The sequence below is a fragment of the Artemia franciscana genome, chromosome 19, assembly GCF_032884065.1.
Source record: "Artemia franciscana chromosome 19, ASM3288406v1, whole genome shotgun sequence".
Taxonomy (NCBI): domain Eukaryota; kingdom Metazoa; phylum Arthropoda; class Branchiopoda; order Anostraca; family Artemiidae; genus Artemia; species Artemia franciscana.
This window is the reverse complement of record NC_088881.1, coordinates 31798721-31808674: the sequence shown is the minus strand read 5'-3', so window position 1 is coordinate 31808674 and position 9954 is coordinate 31798721.

Sequence of the window (9954 nt, the reverse complement as noted above, 5' to 3'; positions counted from 1 at the left end):
GACGACACTCAAAGAGAAAGCGACCGGGACAAAAGGAATGTTCGATTAGCAATCAACAAAGCACCGGGACACAGGGAGTATAAATGACGACCAGGACATAAGTAAAAAAAAACTAAAAAAACTAAAAAAAAAGGTAAAAACTACAAAAAAAACTAAAAAGAAAAAAATATATAAAATACGATGGATATAAAAATGACGATGGCGACTCAGGGAATGGTCGATTAGCAATCACCATCAGACGACCGGGATACTGGGAATATAAATGACGACCGGGACACAGGGAATGTTCAATTAGCAATCACCATCAACAAAGCTCAAGGGCAATCATTAGAATCATGAGGTATAGGTCTGAATATGGATTGTTTTTCCCATGGACAATTATATGTTGCATGTTCAAGAGTCGGTAAACCTGACAATCTAAATAAATGACGACACTCAAAGAGAAAGCGACCGGGACAAAAGGAATGTTCGATTAGCAATCAACAAAGCACCGGGACACAGGGAGTATAAATGACGACCAGGACATAAGTAAAAAAAAACTAAAAAAACTAAAAAAAAGGTAAAAACTACAAAAAAACTAAAAAGAAAAAAATATATAAAATACGATGGATATAAAAATGACGATGGCGACTCAGGGAATGGTCGATTAGCAATCACCATCAACAAAGCTCAAGGGCAATCATTAGAATCATGAGGTATAGATCTGAATACGGATTGTTTTCCCATGGACCATTATATGTTGCATGTTCAAGAGTCGGTATACCTGACAATCTATTTATATGCACAGACAATGGGACAGCAAAGAATTTTGTATATTCGCAAGTTTTACGTAGTTAAAAACATATATATATATATATATATATATATATATATATATATATATATATATATATATATATATATATATATATCTATATTCACAGGTGGGACATAGGGACACAACTACAATGGCGCGTAACTAATATGGCGCGTAACGACTTACGCGCGCGGGGGGGCTTGGGGGGGCGCGAAGCGCCCCCACCAACTAGGTGTTGGGGTGGCGCGAAGCGCCACCCCAACAGCTAGTATATATATATATGTAAAAAAATGGGTGATCGTATACATTTCGGAAGGGGCTCAATGGATTGATAATCAGAAGTTTTAGTGCCTTTTTTAAGACTCAAAGTGATCAGAGGGTGAATACCCCCCCCCACTCCTCGTGCTTTGCCGAAATGCATCTGTTATAAAGTTTAAGGTGGCCATTTAATGTCAAAGAAACTTTGGAAACAGCTCATTCCATTGGAATAGAGCAAATGCCCTTTTTAATAGTCGAAAGTGACTGAAGGGTAACTAACTCCCCTCCCACGCCCGCCATTTCCCCAAACAAATTCTATAAAAGTTTTGAGATTGTCATTTGGTTCAACGTTAATGAAAGGTCTGGAAATTATGCCTTGAGAATGACAACCAACCACAGCCCTCAGGGCAAGGGTTGTAAGTTGTTCCCATGGGGCATATTAGGTATATATAAAAAAAAGGATCATCATCTAACCTTTGGAGGCGGCACATTTGATTGGTAATCAGAAGTTGTAGTGCTCTTTACGATTCAGAGTGATCGTAGGAAGGCTACCCCCCACACCTCGGTTTTCCCGAAACACATATGATTTTAGTTTTAAGATGGCCATTTGTTGTAGTAGAAACTTCTAAAACAGCTCATTCGGTTGGAAATTGAAAGGACCAGTACCATTTTAATAGTTAAAAGTTATTGGAGGGCAACTATCCTCCTCCCAAGCCCATCATTTCCTCAAACACATCCAATAAAAATTTTGAGATAGCCATTTTCTTCAATGTAATTGAAAAGTCCTGAAAATATGTCTAAGGCTGGCAACTCCCTCCCACAGCCCTCAGGGCAAGAGCTGTAAGTTATGCCTTGGGGGCACATACGGTATATATATAGAAAGGGTGATCGTATAAACTTTGAAGGGACTCCTTGGATTCGTAATCAGAACTTCTAGTGCCCTTTCTAAGACTTAGAGTGATCACACGGTGGATATCCTCCAGTGGATCCATTTGCTCCACAACCATGGGGAAGACTTTCCCAAAAAGGTTAGAAGGGGGAATCATTTGAACCAAAAAGGTAAAGAGCTTTATTTTCAAAATTAGTATATCAGAATAAAGATTTTTTTGAAACTAGACGGTCAAAAGATAGCATTAGGAACATGTGCATAGAAAATATTTAGGCCAGTACAGGCTACAAGAGACCCAGCCTAAAAGGCTCAGGCCAATTGGACAAGAATTCAGAAATATGCTTACTCACAGAATGACAATTAATGATTAGGGTCATCAATTAAGATTCGGAAACAAGAATATCAGGAATGTGCTCACTCACAGAATGACAATTGATGACAAGAGTTGTCAATAAAGATTCAGAGTGCCCAGATAGCCGCAATAGTATTTGCTCATACTCAGTTCACGGGCCACGAGGATAAAAAAAAAAGAAGTTCGTATAGTTCAGATCAGTTAATTTGTCTCCGAAAAGAACTAAAAAAGTAAAAAGAGGCGGAAGAAAGATGAAAAAAGGTAGGAATATAGACGGCTTTTAACGGAAAAAAAGGAGGAAGCAAGGCGGAAGATCGAAAAGAAAGGGAACATTGGATGCAAATGGTGGCAGTGCCACGACAGCTGTCAGCAACATATTTAATTCTCGCGGTACGCCTTCAGCCAATATAGAAAATAAACACCTGTATATTGCCAGCTTTGAAAAATGGCTGAATTAAATTGGTGGCCTGACTATATGTATAGGTATGCCGAATAGGTATGCCAAAGTTTTGAACACCGGGAATCCGAAAAACATCCGGAAATTATTTCGTTGAGGCTGGCAACCCACAGCTCTTAGCGAAAGAGCTGTAAGTTATGCCTTGGGGGCATACAAGGTAAATATAGAAAGGGTGATTAGTATAAATTTCGGAAGGGGCTCATTGGATCGGTAACCAGAAGTTCTAGTTCCCCCTTTAAGATTCAAAGTGATTAGAGGGTGAATACCCCCCCCCCCATTCCTCGTACTTTCTCGAAATACATCTGATATAAATTTTGAGGTGGCCATTTGTTGTCAAATAAACTTTGAAAACAGCTCATTCCATTGGAATAGAGCCAATGCCCTTTTTAATAGTCGAAAGTGACTGGAGGGTAACTGCCCCTATCCCACGCCCACCATTTCCCCAAACAGTCTATAAAAATTTTAAGATGGTCATTGGGTTCAAAGCTATGAAAAGGTCTGCAAATTATGCCTTGAGAATGAAAACCCCCACAGCCCTCAGGGTAAGGGTTGAAAGCTATGCCCCGTGGGCATATCAGGTATACATAGAAAGGGTGATCGTATAACCTTTGTAGAGGGCATATTTGATTAGTAATCAGCAGTTTTAGCGCTCTTTAAGATTCAGAGTGATCGGAGGAAGGATACCCCCTCCCCCCACACCTCGTGTTTTCTCAAGATACATCTGATTTTAATTTTTAGATGGCTTTTTGTTGTCGTAGAAACTTCTGAAACAGTTCATTTGGTTAGAAATTGAAAGGGCCAGTACACTTTTTAATAGTCAAAATTGATTGGAGGGCAACTAACCTCCTCCCACGCCCATCGTTTCCCCAAATACGTCCAATAAAAATTTTGAGATTGCCATTTTCCTCTATGTAATTGAAAGGTCCAGAAACTATGTCTTTGAGGCTGGCTACCCCCCTCATACAGCCCTCAGGGCAAGAGCTGTAAGTTATGCCTTGGGGGCATATAAGGTGTATATATGTAGAAAGGGTGATCGTATAAATTTCGGAGGGGCTCATTGGATTGGTAATCAGAACTTCTAGTGCCCTTTCTATGACTCACTGATCGGAAGGTGGATACCCTTAGTGGATCCATTTGCTTCACAACTATGGTGAAGGCTTTCCCAAAAAGAATAGAAGGGGGATCATTTGAACCCCAAAGCTAAAGAGCTTTATTTGCAAAAACAGAACATCAGAAAAAAGATTTTTTTGAAAATAAACGGTCAAATTATCGTAGTAGGAAAATGTGTATAGAAAATATTTAGGCCAGTGTAGGCTACAGGAGACCCAGCCTAAAAGGCTCAGGCCAATTGTACAAGAATTCAGGAATATGCTTACTCAGAGAATGACAATTAATGATTAGGGTCATCAATTAAGACTCGGAGACAAGAATATCAGGAATGTGCTCACTCACAGAATGACAATTGATGACAAGAGTCATCAATAAAGATTCAGAGTGTCCAGATAGTCGCAATAGTATTTGCTCATACTCAGTTCACGGGCCATGAAGAAAAAAAAAGAAGCTCGTATAGTTCAGATCAGCTTATTGGTTTCCGAAGGGAGCTAAGGAAGCAAAAATAGGCGGAAGAAAGAAAAGAAAGGTAGGAATATAGACTGCTTTTGACAGAAGAAAGGGAGGAAAGAAGGCGGAAGACCGAAAAGAAAGGGAACATTGGATGCAAAGGGTGGCAGGGAGAAACTCCAGCGCCACGACAGCTGTCGGCAATATATTTAATTTTTGCCGTACGGTTTCAGTCAATGAAAGAAATTAGACACCAGTATATTGCCAACTTTGAAAAATGGCTGAATTAAATTGGTGGCCTGACCATATGTATAGGTAACCCCAAGTTTTGGTATGCCGAATAGGTAGGATATGCCAAAGCTTTAGACACAGAATGATTGCAGTATTGAAACTTTAATATAAAAAAAGAAATAGGAACCGTTACGCACAACGACAAAGTGGATCTCCACAAAAATAAACAGAAGTTACTTGTTACAATTGTAGTGCCCAAAGCCGATTTGCTAGAAAATGCCTAATAGAGATGCTCAGAAAACCCATAAGACAATGACTTGGGAGATATCACATAATAATAAACAAACTTATGCATCTTCGAAATCACCCAAGATATACGGCAAATTGAATGGAAATTTGATAGAAATGACCATTGATTCGTGGAATGATCAAATTCACATGCAGACTCATCATAGGCAGCGCAATAGTGCTGCCAGTGCAAAGAGCGATGTGGGCACAGTGTACTAATTTATTTTAGACTAGGGGACTTCGTATCCAAGGACTTGTCGTAGAAGCTTCGGAAAGGGCTCATTCGATTGAAAAATAAAAGGGCAAGCAACCTTTTTAACAATCAAAAGTGATTGAAGGGGAACTAACCCCCTCCTACGCTCACCATTTCCCCAAACATATACAATAAAAATTTTGAGATAGCCATTTTGTTCAGCTTTGAAAAGTCTAGAAATTATGTCTTTGAGGATGACAATCCCCTCCTCCCCCCACAGCCCTCAGGGAAAGGGTTGTAAGTTATGCCCTGGGGACCTATAAGGTTTATATAGATAGATTCATCGTATAAACTTTGGATGGGGCTTATTGGATTGCTAATCATAATTTTTAGTGCCCTTTTTGAGATTTAGAGTGATCAGAGAGTGGACATCCCCCCCCCCTCCCGCACAACTCATATTTTCCAGAAATATATCTGATAGAAATTTTGAGATGGTCAATTGTTGTCGTAGAAACTTCAAAATAGGTTCATTCGGTTGGAAATTGAAAGAGCTATTACCCTTTTTATGGCACTTGGTATTAACAAAGTGACATGTAGCGATCGCAAATTCTGTCGGTCTGTCTTTCCCGGTTTTGCTACTTTAGACACTTCCAGGTAAGCTAGGACGATGAAATTTGGCAGGCGTATCAGGGACCGGACCAGATTAAAATAGAAAAGTCAAATCGTTTTCACGATTTGACCGTCTGGGGGGGGGGGGGAGTGGGGGGTCGGTTAATTCGGAAAAAATGAAGTATATTTAGCTTACGAACGGGTGATGGGATCTTAATGAAATTTGATGTTTGGAAGGATATCGTATCTCAGAGCTCTTATTTTAAATTCCGTCGACATTGGGGGCAGTTGGGGGGGACCTAAAATCTTGGAAAACGCTTAGAATGGAGAGATCAGGATGGAACTTGGTTGGAAAAATAAGCAGGAGTCCTAGATACGGGATTGACATAACCAGAATGGATCTGCGCTGTGTGGAGGAGTTTGGGGGGGGGGGGTAATTCTGAAAATTAGAAAAAAATGAGATATGTATAGCTTACGAAGGAGTGATTAAATCTTAATGAAATTTGAAGTTTGGAAGAATATCGTGTCTCAGAGCTCTTATTTCAAATCCTGACTGGATCCGGTGACATTGGGAGGGGGGGAATAAAAAAAAATCTCGGAAAACGCTTGAGGGTTCGGGATGAAACTTGGTGGTAAAAATAATCATAAGTCCTAGATACATGATTGAAATAACCGGAACGGATTCGCTCTCTTTGGGGGAGTTGGGGGAGGAGGGTTAATTCTAAAAAGTTAAATAAAATGAGGTGTTTTTAACTTACGAAGGGGTGATCGGATCTTAACGAAATTTGATGTTTAGAATAGGAAATCGTGTTACAGAGCTCTTGTTTTAAATCCCGACCAGATCCGGTGAAGGAGAAGTTGGGGGGGCGGAACCTAAAATCTTGGAAAACGCTTAGAGTGGAGGGATCGGGATGAAACTTGGTGGGAAAAATAAGCACAAGTCCTAGATACGGGACTGACATAACCGGAACGGATCATCTCTCTTTGGGGCAGTTGGGCGGGAGAGGGTTAATTCTAAAAAATTAGAAAAAATGAGGTATTTTTGACTTCCGAAAGAGTGATCGTATCTTAATGAAATTTCATATTTAGAAGAACCTCGTAACTCAGATCTCTTATTTTAAATCCCGACCGGATCCAGTGTCATTAGGGGGGGGGGGCGAAAATCTTGGAAAACGCTTAAAGCGGAGAGATCAGGATGAAACTTGGTGGAAAGAATAAACACATGTCCAAGTTAGGGGACTGACATAACCGGACCGGATTCGCTCTCTTTGATGGAGTTGGGGGGGGGGGGGGGTAGTAATTCGGAAAAGTTAGAAAAAATGAGGTATTTGTAAATTACGAATGGGTGATCGGATCTTAATGAAATTTGATATCTAGAAGGATCTTGTGCTTTAAATCTCGACCAGATCCGGTGACATTGATTGGAGTTGGAGGGGGAAACCAGAATTCTTCGGAAACGTGAAATCGAGGTATCTTACGAATGGGTGATCGGATCTTAATGAAACTTGATATATAGAAGAATCTTATGTCTAAGATGCTCCATTTTCAATTCGAATTGGATCTGGGAACATAGAGGGTTGGAGGGGGGAAACAGAAATCTTGGTAACCGGAAATCTTGGAAAACCCTTAGAGTGGAGAGATCGGGATGAAAATTGATGGGAAGAATAAGCACAAGTTATAGATACGAAATTGACATAATTGGTATGGATCCGTTCTCTTTGAGGGAGCTGGGGGTTGTTAATTTGGAAAAATCAGAAAAATTGAGGTATTTTTAGCTTAAGAACGGGTTACCGGATCTTAATGGAATTTGATATTTAGAAGGAACTTATGTCTCAGAGCTCTTATTTCAAGTCCCGACCAGATCTTTTGACATTGGGGGGAGTTGGAGGGGGAAACCTGAAATCTTGGAAAACGTTTATAAATGTAGTAGTTACGTGATTGACGTAACCGGACTGGATCCGCTCTCTTTGGTAGAGGTAGGTGGTGGGGTTCAGTGCTTTGGCGAGTTTGGTGCTTCTGGACGTGCTAGAACGATGGAAAGTGGTAGGTGTGCCAGGGAGCTGCACAAATTGACTTAATAAAGTTTTTTTCCCAAATTCAACCATCTGGGGGGGGGCTGAAGGGAGAGGAAAAATTGAGATATTTTTAACTTACGAGTGGGTTATCGGATCTTAATGAATTTTGAAATTTAGAAGGACTCGTGACTCAGAGCTCTTATTTTAAATCCCGACCGGCATTAAGCCTCTGATTTTCCTTTTAAAGCAATCTATTGGTTCTTAGAATTTTGCTACAGCTCATATCGTATGAGCTCTTGGCCCTTGGCTCTTTCGACCTCGTCACAAGTGCCGTATGAGCTCTTAGCTCTTGTTAATAGCCGAAAGTGGTTTGAGAGCAACTAACCCCCCTCCCACGCCCACTATTTCCTCTAACATATCCAATCAAAATTTTGAGATAGGCATTTTGTTCAACGTTTTTCAAATGCCCAAAAATTATGTCTGACGATGACACCCCCCACATTGCCCCCAGGGCAAGGGTTGTAAGTTATGCCCTGGGGATGTATAAGGTTTATATAAAAAGTATGATTTTATAAAATTCGAAGGGGGCTCCTTGGACTGCTATTCTTAAGTTTTATTCCCTTATAGGATTCAGAAAGATGGGAGAGTGGGTACCCTCCCCCTTACATCTCGTATTTTCCTGAAATGCATCTAATAGAAATGTTGAAAATGCAATTTGTTGTCGTAGAAACTTCGAAAAGGGCTAAATCGATTAGAAGTTGAAAGGGCTAGTGCCCTTTTTAATGATCGAAAGTGGTTGGAGGGAAACTAACACCCCTTCCATGCCCACCATTTCCCCAAACACATCCAATCAAAATTTTGAGATAGCCATTTTGTTCAAAGTAGTTGAAAGATCAGGAAATTATGTCTGAGGATGAGGATGAAACCTCCTCCCACAGCCCGCAAGGCAAGGGTTGTAAGATGTGCCTTTGGGGCATGTAATTAATTAATTAATTTTATTTTTCACCCACACGATACATAAAGTAAATATGGTGGAGTAAGAATAAATATAAAAAAAGCACAAAAAGAAAAACAATAAACACAAATAGTCAACGAAAAAAACAGATAAGACGGTGGTGAGGGGATAGGCGCGCAGAAGCTGTACTAGAGAGTTTTCTGTGAAGAATCTCCAACTTCAAAGTTATATCAGGAACTGAGAATTTTTTAACAAGAGTCCGGTTTTTTGTCCAAGGAGGAAGATACAGAAGAAATTTGCAAAATTTGAAATAATTTATCCGAATTCTTTTTAAATTACCATTATTAAGAAGGGGGAAAGACCTGAAGCATAAAGGACAGAATGGTCACAGAAAGTAGAATAAAGTTTAGCCAGCGCACGTCTATTATACTTCCCTCTATTTGCAACAATTTTTGCATAACTAATCTGAATCTTTTTACTTATATCACAAACAGTACGCTGACGTAAGCTCGAAAGATTATTGGTAATAGAGATACCAAGCCAACGAATACAATCAACAAGAGGGATAGTGAAGTTATGACAGTAAAGGGGAGTAGCATTAATACAGTTATAGGGAAGAAACTCACGTTTATCTATATTAATTGAAAGGCCAATATCAGAGAAAGCATCAGAAACTATAGAGACCATATTGGAAAGACCCTTTTTGGAACGGCTAATCAGAAGCAAGTCGTCAGCATACGCAAGATAAGAAACATCCGCAAGACCAGAAAGATATGTACCTGAAATCTTAGCCAGCACACTAGAAATACAAATCTTAAAAAGCGTAGGGGACAGAACACCACCCTGCCTAACACCTCTTCGCATTCTTATAATAGTGTCTGGTGCAGATCCTAATTGAAGAAACGAATTTGAATACCAAAACCTAAGAAGCATTACAATAGAGAGATTGACCCCAGAATTATACAAAGAAAAAATGAGCTGACTATGGACCGCACTATCAAACGCTTTCGAAAGATCCAAAGCACAAATATAAAGACCATTTCCCTTGGAAGAATTATCAGCCAAAAGAGAAGACAGAATCTTATGCGCATGCTGACAACTCACCCCACTCCGAAAACCAAATTGGTTCTCATCCTCAATAATATTTTTAGTCAAAAATGGTAGAAGGATATATTCAAAAACCTTACTAATATTACAAGATACAGTAATAGGTCGATAGCAAGAATAATCAATCGGTGACTTTCCCCTTTTTGAAATTGACGAAACAGTGCCACACAGAAAACTCTCAGGTACGTATGAAGTACATAGACACACTTGAAAAAGAAGCTGAAAGTGAGATAAAAGGGGGGTG